The sequence below is a fragment of the Nanorana parkeri genome, unplaced genomic scaffold, assembly GCF_000935625.1.
Source record: "Nanorana parkeri isolate BGI_ZX_2015 unplaced genomic scaffold, ASM93562v1 scaffold1102, whole genome shotgun sequence".
Taxonomy (NCBI): Eukaryota; Metazoa; Chordata; class Amphibia; order Anura; family Dicroglossidae; genus Nanorana; species Nanorana parkeri.
In genome coordinates, this window is record NW_017307370.1 from 144,404 (window position 1) to 154,873 (window position 10,470).

Genomic DNA, 10,470 nt, shown 5'->3' on the forward strand with positions numbered 1-10,470 from the left:
CTATATAAACACACACACACACACACACACACACACACACACACACACACACACACACACACACACACACACACACACACACATATATATATATGTACATGTTTGGTCTAGGTCATGGGTAGGCAAACTCTAACCCCCTAGCTGTGTTGAAACTGCAAATCCCATTAGGCATTGAAAGACTCTGACAGCTGCATACATCATGACTTCCAGAGGCAGTATTAAATAGTACAATTCTAACGTTTGCACCATGTGCAAGAGTACAATTGATGTCATTGCAGGTACAGCATTACATCAATACTCTTTACATGGAATACATTAGAAGCTTCCAAACGTGCTACTGTGCATTGCATTGCTTCCCCGCATAAAATAATAATATTCAGAAGCCCTCCTTTTACCATGGTGTAGTGGGGGAGCAATCAATGGTGCACCCTGCCAAAACAGGCAGGAAGCAGCTGCAACCATTGAATCGAGCCTGTGAGGATTAGCAGTATATATAATCCTCACTTTAAAAACACATTAGTTCATCTTTCATTCTTAAATGTAAGAGACTGGTCTTTCAAGTATTCTTGAATCCACACATATAATAAAATATAATATGCTGTGTAACGCTAAACAAACATGTCTACCTGCTATTGAATGTATAGAATGTGAAAATAATGTCCATTCTCAGAAAAACCCTTAATATTGCTTTCAAGTGACTAATTTCTTTTCATGAGAGCAGCTCAATTATGTTTGCAGAAGAACTGTAAGAGAACTGGTCTAATTACATTGTTGGATAAAATTGTTATTGCTGTTCACTTAGAATTCCAGCTAATTGAGGATTAATGTCACCTGGACAAGTGTGGCCTTAGTGTTTACTGTCTTCAAATAAATTGTAGGTCAGATGGGAAATGCTGCTTCTTATTTTTAAGAACATATCATTACACGGTCCCCCTATGCAAATGTTAAGGGAAGAGAGGAATCAACCAAGCATTTCTGAAAACCACGACACCCACGTTCATAACTAAAAGCTGAAAATGCTATAGACATTTAATTCCAGTGAAGTGTGATGTTGGGGTGACGGTCTACGGTTTCAAGTGAAATGTGCTTAAAGTCAGATGGGAGGGGAACAAGGCTGGGGGGATATGCACAGTACCAAGTCTATAGGTCATTAACAGAGTTTACAGATTAGGCTGCCCTGTTTTAATCGATGCATGTTGCAAGCATAGGCTGTATGTGATTTATATTAAGAGATCTGCAGCAGCCAACTACATCTCTAAACAGTGTAAACTTTCAGCTGCCTGTTTAAGTTAAAGTTACATTTAGAAAATGGGGGAAGGAATTCTGTTCTGGTGGTAATTCTAGCACTGGGTTCCTGGCACAGAATGTCTTATAATTTGCGGATTACACACTTGTAAAATGTATACAGTATCCTTTCACATAAATGGTCACAAATCTACAACATATTCCAGCTACAGAATGCAGAGGTTTAGAGTACACATACCACCTGAAAACTGCATACATTGTAGGTAGATATTTTTTAATTCTGCATAAATGGCTTGAAAATCTTTTTACTTGTATGAAATAATTAGTTTAGGTGAGGGTTCAAGCTACCCTCCCATATAAAAGACATAACAGAATTTTGGTTACATGTACTTCACAAAATTCTGTACAATTTGGCCCAAGTACAATATGGCCCAAAAAAATTTGAAAGGTCAAAAAAGAATTTGTAAAGACCCGTGTCTCCATCAGACGAACGTCAAGCCAAAAGTTTAAAAAATGGAAGTAATTCAATAACACTGTTTTACTCGGCATTCTATAAATACTGCTGCAAAGGTATGCTATGCAATCCAGTACAAATTATCAAACTATTATATATGACAGAATAAAAGCACTACATACGAACACCAGAACATCACACCAACTGTGAAGAAGGGTGGACTATATAGAATACCATGGTACTACTTTGATGCCTCAGTGCCTGAAGGAAGCTCTAAAGTAGAATGTAAAAATTCATGTGATCCAAAATTTAGAGAAGCTGGTCCATGAAACATGACACAAAACCAGATCTACAACATAGTGTTTCAAATAGAAGTTTGGTATTTGTAAAAAAATATGTTAGAGTTCTGTTCTTTAAAATGACCCTTTAAAATGCTGTGGTATGATCTCACAATTAATCTATAAGGTTATACATTTGCTGACTTGTATTTGAAAGCACAAGCACTGGGGCCATTCTCCTTATTACTCCTTCAATACTTGTCAATGACCTGGAACAAGCATGTACTTATCAAGTATCAGGACAAAGCTGTTGTGCATCCCAATACCCATGACATTTCAATTATTTTTATGTATTTTATGCATCTTTGAGGTACACAGTAAGAATATTTTATATAGTCTTTTATGTGTTCAGGAAAACTCAACAAAACAAGCACTGATGTCTTACTAGATAATTCAAGTTCTTGCCTTTGAAAACTGACATTTTGTGTAAAAATTTTGTCGCTGTTACATTAACTTGTGACATAAAAAGAGAGATAATAAACGTCTATTATGGCTTAATGTATGGGATTTGCGAAACCTAACAGCAGCATTTTAAATTTTAGAATCTCTATAATCAGACAATATAATTGTTGTAAATGTTTCAATACCAGGTTGAATACAATACTCTTAATCTAAATAGTCTTCAGAAGTGATGAAATTCTGAAGTATTTTCTTTCTGTAAACCTAACTTGTAACACAGCACTTTTAATTTTAAGAATGCCCTGCAAAATATCTGCAAGCACATGATAGATAGTTACAGTACAGGAGGGAGTAAAGTAGGACAGCCAACATGAAAGGCAGTCTTTAGCTGGCACACGAAGGAATGTCTGCCAAGTCCCTATTCAATCACCCAAAATATACTTAAACTAAACTCTTTGCTTTGTCCATGCAAAAGAAATCAACAAGTTTACTTTAACACTCCCCTGTCTAGCAGCATATTCTCACCTTTTCTTCACACCCCCGACACTGCATTCAGCCACCAGTAAAGAAGAAAATACCCTGTACTTCTGGATAAAAGGGAGCATCCATACTTCTTTTATTCTCATGTGATAGTGATGGTGCTTGGTGTTGGGCCAGTGATATCATATGGGAGACGGAAGAAGGTTATCCAACTAGAGCCTTGGTTCTCAACTGGTGGGTCATGACCCAAAAGTAGGTTGCTACCCCATGTTCAGTGGGTCACCGCATGCCTTCCACTTTTTTAGGGGAGAGGCTATGGCCATGAGGGAGCTCCATCCATACGTGCACTGCTTACAGCTCCCTCACAAATCCTATAGAGGTATCATGGTGACATTACATTCTGGCTCCCGGCACCTCCACAGTGCGCGCAAGGTATCTGTACAAGCAATGAACATATGGATGGACCTTCATCACAGCACAGCAGCCCACACTGGACCCCAGACTGAGGATCCACTCTAGTCCTCGTAAGGTAGGGAGACTGGGTGGACCTTAAATTTCTTTAAATTAAATTAAAACATTTTTCGACTGTGTATTTGATAATGTCTGTGAGTGTGTGAGATTGTGTCTGTGGTTGTGTATGTATGTCAGCGTTTTTGAGGGCCACAATGAGATCCGCTGCACGGGAACGCAAGGCACATCAATGCTTGCGGTCCGGTGCAGTCAGAAAAAATGCTGCAAGCACTATTTTTTCTGACCGGACTGCAGGCATTGATGTGCCTTGCGTTATTGCGGCCAGAGGCTGCGATGCCATTCACTTCAATGGACTACCACGCCCCCTCCCGCCCCACAACAAACTGAGCCGGCCACAATGCGATCCAGTGCAATCCGGCCACAATCGGGTCAGAACGCACTGAGAATGGTGTGAACGAGGCCTAGGCAAACCTTTACGTTTGCCACAAGAGGCCCCAAAACACCGATATGACATGTCTGCTTTGAATCCATTTAAGTAGAACTCCAGGGGAAATTATTCTTAACCCTTTTAGATTGTAAGCCCTCACGGGCAGGGCCCTCCTTACCATCTTGTCTTGAATTGTATTTTGACTGTAATGTCCTCCTAATATTGTAAAGCGCTGTGCAAACTATTGGCGCTATATAAATCCTGTATAATAATAATAACCCTTGCACAAAAGTTTAGTGCTAGTTTTGGTCTAGGTTAAAAAAATAACAGTTATACTCACTCGATCCTCTGAGCCAGCTTGCTCTTAGACTGGTCCCTTCTGCCTGACTCTCCGCTCCACTGCAGCGGTCTAAGGTCCAGTAAGTCATCACGTTCTATGCACTGTGTATAGGACGTGAGGACACCAGGCGACATACCATCGACAAGCAGAAGGGACCGGCCTAAGAGCAAGCCAGCTCGGAATATCGAATGAGAAACGTTTATTTTTTTAACCTAGACAAAATCTACACTTAACCCTCGCAGTGCAGGGGTAGCCCTAAAGCACTAGTGTTAAGAATGATTTTCCCCAGTTCTGCTCTAACTAAAGGTCCTAATCTATACTAGCCTAACTTGAAAACATTTTGACTGTTAAACTCTCAAACTAAATTTAAGGTTCTGATTCAAAAACTATTCAAGACTAGCAACTAAAAAATTAATACATACTGTAAATAGGTGACAACCAAAAATAAAACCACCAACAAAACTTTGTATACACCATTTTCCATGTCAGCAAAGGACACAGCTATTATTTAAGTCACAGAATATTGTGCTCCACACTTAAACATACTAAATTACTTCAATGTACAGTAAACTCCCCGTTATGCGGCATCCACAGTGATTGGTAGATTCCGGATCAATGTAGTTTCTGGTTGCTTGAGAGTTACTATAAAAAATAGGTCTAACTAATGTCGTACCCAATACTATACAATACCATAACATAAACTCTGTATTGACTTCATATTAATATTGAAATGCAGTAATCAAAAGCAAACTAAGACAAATAGACACACGATCATTTCCAGTATAATACATGCTGCAGATGAGCAAAACAATGAGTACACAGGGGATTTCTTTTCTGGTTAGATGAGAATTCTAGTTAGTTGAATACTGGATAACTGAGAGCTTACTATATTTGCTGTTGCTCAGTCTATTTTTTTTCTCTTTGACATATAACTATTGTTTTTTTGTCCTGTTATCCTTATTAAAATAAATGTTATAAAAAAGAGTGAATCAGGTGGGAATATGTGGTTTCCATGAAGCCTTAGAAAAGGGACAAATGGTTCATGTGCTTCAAGAACCAAGGAAGTTGGAATGTTAAGCTTTCTCTTTGATGAGAATATGGTCTGTGAATAGCACATAAAAAACATGGTTTTGTAACTGTCAACTACTCATTAGGACAGATGCAAATCAGCAATAAGGGCCTGTTCACACCAGATGCAGTGTGTTCCGGCCTTATTCTGGCCAGAACGCACTGCCTCGCATTGCAGCCGGCTCATTTTTGTGGGGCAGGAGGGGGCTTGGCAGGCCATTGAATTGAATGGCACAGTAGCCATGCCCTCCGCCTGCAATGCGATCGGCCGCACAGGATCGCAATGCACATTATGCCTGTGGTCCGGTGCGATCAAAATGCTGCAACATAATGTGCCTTGCGATCCCATGCGACCGATCGCATTGCAGCCGGAGGGTGTGGCTATGGTGCCATTCACTTCCTCCTGCCCCACAAGAAAATGAGCCGGCCATAATGCAAGGCAGTGCATTCTGGCTAGAATTGGGCTGGAACACACTGCATCTGGTGTGAACAGGCCCTAAAAGAAAGAAACAATGCTATAGTACCACCCGGACAAGATTGACAACAAGGAAGGGCGGTACAAGCTAGGTGGCCATATGGCTCGAAGTAGGCATTAGAGTTGATTTAGAACATAAACAGAGGCTTTTCCCCTATCAAAATGAAAGTTTGCTGAGCGTAGTAAACAAGAACAAGCTGTGTTAACTTTGAATACACAATTAATTGCAAAGGAAATTAAGAAAGTAGGATTTTCTAACACATGATTGGGAATTTAAAATGAACACAACTTGACCTTATTCACTAACATTCACTGTGCTAGTAAACAGCCTCCATTCTCTTAATAAATCAACCCCATTGCAACTTGGGCCTCGGTAATTATAAGTGGCCACAGAGATTTAAATAAATATCATGTCTTTTTAAACATATGCCTAACATGTTAAAGACATATTTAATATAACATTTTAACAAAGAATATTTTAAAGATACACAATATGACTTAATGACTTACCACTCTCAATATTCTTGGCATCACTGTATATGTGTAGTTTATGAGGCTTGTCTACCAACATTTTCAGCAGACTGTAAAAAAAAAAAAAACACATGGCCAAATAAGTTAAATAAGTTTATATCACTGTAGTAGTAGCAGAAGTAAACGTTGTGCAACTAAAACCTCTGTTTTTAAGGCATATTGTTAGGCAATGTATAGTAATTTGTTTTGTTGCAGGCTGGCTGGTAAGTGTGCTGGGAAACTTCTGTGTTTTGCATAGTAGAAGATGTACTATTTTATATAGAAACATAAGACATCCTTGGCCAAACCCAAAATGTGGTCATTAAGTAACAAAGTAAATGGGAAAACTCCCAATGGGAAGACATGCAAACATAAAACATTCTTAGTATACCAGTGTTAGAACTGGGACAGGAAGTGAAGGGAAATCCATCCAGTGGAGACATAGGGGTCTATTCACTAAGCTGACGTAGGCAGCCAAGTGAAAGACCAACCTGAAGTGAAGTGAGCCGAACGCTGTTCGGCTATTCACTTCAGGCTGGTACGGCTTATTTCAGCTGTATATCGGCCTAAATCAGCCATACATCGGGTGGCTTCACGTGGCTTCGGGTCGGCCGAACATGCTCAGCATGTTTGGCCACCCCAAAGTGCAGGAAGAGTTCGACTCAGCCGATCCAACATCTGGATCGGCTGAGCCGAACCTCCGGCAGTCTACTCACTGCTGTTTGGTCTATTCTTATAGATGCCGAACACCAGTGAGTGAATAGCTGAATGCCACTGAGCGGCATTCGACTTGGCTGTTCTGCTTGGTCCCTCAGAGGGAACGAGTAGAACAGAAAAATTGTTTAAAAAGTCCAAAAAAATAAATAGAAAACGATTGTGTGGAGCTAGCAATGACAGCTAGCTCCACCCAATAGTTTTCTGTTGGCCGGCGGTTCTGCTGCCGTAAAAAAAAAAAGTAAAAAAAAAAACCTCTCTGGGAGTCTCCCGCTCCTGGCCGCCCAGGAGAGAAACACTGATTTTTCTCTTTGTTTTATTTATTCTGACATGGAGCCGTGTCAGAAACCATAAAATCCTGACAACCCCTCAGCAATCTATTCAAAATCAAAAAGACAAGTATTCTACAAGAACTACACTCTTTATAAAAGGTTAACTCTAATGTTGGTTTCAATGATGCTTCTTTTTTGCATGCATTTTGCTGTGTTTTTTTGCTCTTTTTCACTTTGACACAGACAAATCTATCCAAAGTAAAAAAAAAAAGATTTTAATTTGTGATAGCTAGTTAAAGCTTTGGCTGCATTATTATTGTGCTTGTCTCCCTACCACAGTGTTACTTTTAGGGCGCTGCTGTAAAACAATTATATATAATATAATGCCGCATTATGGCCATTAAATAGAGCTAAGGAGCATAAGAATATTTTGCATGCTCCTTAGCTCCATCTAAGAGGCATAGGAATTTAGTTTTGAAGATATTCTTTGCAAAGCAAAATTCTTTGCAGCTTGAGATATGTGTTGGGCTCACTTCACTTCGGCTGGGTCATTCACTCGGCTGCCTTCGGCAGCTTTGTGAGTAACCCTGTTAGTGTTTACATAACACTATAGTTTTAATGAAGCCTTAGTTCAGCTTTACAGCAGTGGTGCCTTTTGGATAGATCAGTTGATAGGAGAATTCCAGGATCAAGTGATAAGGTATAGATGTTATCTTTAAAAAATATACAATGTAAACCATATTCCCTCTCCCTTTTACATTGTAAGCCCTCACCGGCAGGGCCCTCCTTACCATCTTGTCTTGATTTGTATTGTGATTGTAATGTCTTCCTTATATTGTAAAGCGCTGCGCAAACTGTTGGCGCTATATAAATCCTGTATAATAATAATAATAATATCCAGCTAACTACAGAATCAAGGTACAGATCCCACTGTTTACTAAAGGCTGTTGGGCTACGACTATAAATGAGATTTCTAACTGCGCAGCTACAATCTAGCAATTTTTAGTCACACAATCATATATCAATAGAAGGCAGAGACACAGCCTTCCAAATCAAGCACATCACAGTTAGCCTTAGCTATTTTTTCGCTTCTGTCACGCGGCATATATGAGAGGGTGACATCACGGGCCTTCCAGCAAGGTCCTGAGAACGCTGAGGATCACAAATCTGACGAGCAGACGCTCCTGCATAATGAGTATTCTCTCTGCATTAGCAGCAGTCATGATAATGGGAATTCACTCTTGTACTCTCCCATGTACACAGACAAATTTACATAGATATAGCTAGTGAACATGAATACATTAATACAACTAGGCAGTAAGAAGGAAATTATGAGACATCATGTGCAATTTAAATAGGAAAAAGGAATATAAAGAGGTGCCTAGTCATGACTAAATTTGCTACCAAAGTTATATGTATTTGGTTACCGGCACTTAGGATTTCATGTCTAATACAGTGAGCTGCAGAAATCACTAAATTCATCAGTTCATAGTAAATATCAACAGATGTGCAGATGATAAAAATAGCAGAGGAAAAAGTACTCTCTATTAATTTGCATCTTTTTCTGTTATGTCACTTTACCCTATCTTTTGATGGTATATATATATTTATATAGATATATCTATAGATAGATCTATCTATAGATAGATCTATCTATAGATAGATCTATCTATTCAAAAACTACGGGGAACAAAGTGAGCTATGCAAAATACAGCTAAAGTGAAAAACAAACTCCAGGGTTTCAATAAAACTTAGTTACACTAGAAAGTCCCCTATGCACAGAAATCCCTAATAGGAGCTGATCTAATAAACAGGTTTACACATATGGAGTATGTATAAGTATCACAATTTAATAGTAACCGAATAAACACATTGAAACACCTTCAACAAGACATTTAAAAACACTTAAAAATGACTTCCCATAGGATAACCATAGATCCAAGTATAGATCTATAGATATATATATATATATATTAGGGCTGCGAAAATGAACGATTAATTCTTCGATTAATCGTTAATTTTTTTGATCGATTAAACTTTTTTTGAATGGTACTCACCTCTCCGCCGGCTTCCAGGTCTTCCTGCAGTTCCGTCGGACATCCGGTGACGTCACAGACATCGACGTCACCGGACTCCTCCCCAAGTTGCTCCGTCGGCTAACAAAGGGAAGGAGTCCTGTGACGTTGATGTCCGTGACGTCACCGGACTCCTCCCCCCTTCCCTTCGTTAGCCGACGGAGCATGGACGGGCGGAGGCGGGCTGGGGAGGAGCAGGTGCCGGTACGGGAAATGACTCACCGAGTCATTACATGTAATAAAAACTGTAGGCCGATTTTCTCACCTTCGACCGTCACTTGCTATTTTGCAAATCCTTTGGGTATCAGCTTAGTATCATCATATGATGCTAACATTCTAGTAGGTTAAGCTGTCACAGTATTTGACAGTGAATTATCATGTGCAACTGGTAGTGCATTAATCCCTGCTCCAGTATCAAGCCTGAACCTAACTTCAGTCTTTTCAATCTTAAAAGGATAATTTCCTTAGAGAAACTAATTTTGATAATGCTAGGTGCTTGGCTGTCATTCTTATCCTCTTGCATTAGAACTTTTAGTCATTATCCCAGCATGCAGCTAAGGACTTTACTCTGACTGATAGAGTTCATAATGATTCAGGGTCAGTGGGTCAGCATAACAGTCTGGTATCTAGCATTTTCAAAAGGAATTTAGCAATGGCAACCCCATATTTCTCTTATAGGAGATATAAACTATAAATAACAAAAATCTCATATTACCTTTACCATGTTAATGTAATTTTAGAAGTAATATTCAAGCTTTTCAACTCATTAAAATAATACATGATGACATAAAGGTCCATGTTCAGGTACTACCTATTAAAGTGTGGACAACTGTCCCTGTCTGTGAATTGCTGCGCTGGGAGGAGTCCGATGACATCGATGTCCGTGACGTCACCGGACTCCTCCCCCTTCCTTTCGTTAGCCGATGGAGCCACTTGTGCCGGTGAGTACTTGTTCTGCACGAGCGCCAGCAAAGGCATTGGCCCATACACATACAGCACAGCAATGAAGTAATAAAATGAACTAGGATCACACTAATCCAGCACGTTATTATTCTGAGTTGTCCCACTCAAGCGGCGGCCATATTGAGTGGGGCACGTGAGATTAATAACGTGCTGGATTACTGTGATCCTAGTTCATTTTATTACTTCATTGCTGTGCTGTATGTGTATAGGCCAATGTAGTTGGATCTGTATGTGCGTTA

The 10,470-nt window shown here is 39.6% G+C and overlaps 1 protein-coding gene across 2 annotated transcripts in view; it reads right to left on the minus strand.

Annotated features, from left to right (window-relative positions):
- The window catches only part of ATXN1 (ataxin 1), a 156,670-nt gene that overhangs the window by 110,970 nt on the left and 35,230 nt on the right, over positions 1 to 10,470 (minus strand). For both annotated transcript variants that reach the window (XM_018567846.1, XM_018567845.1), the window contains exon 2: positions 6,208 to 6,278. The gene's annotated coding sequence lies outside the window, so the exon portion shown is untranslated. The remainder of the gene's footprint in view (positions 1 to 6,207; positions 6,279 to 10,470) is intronic.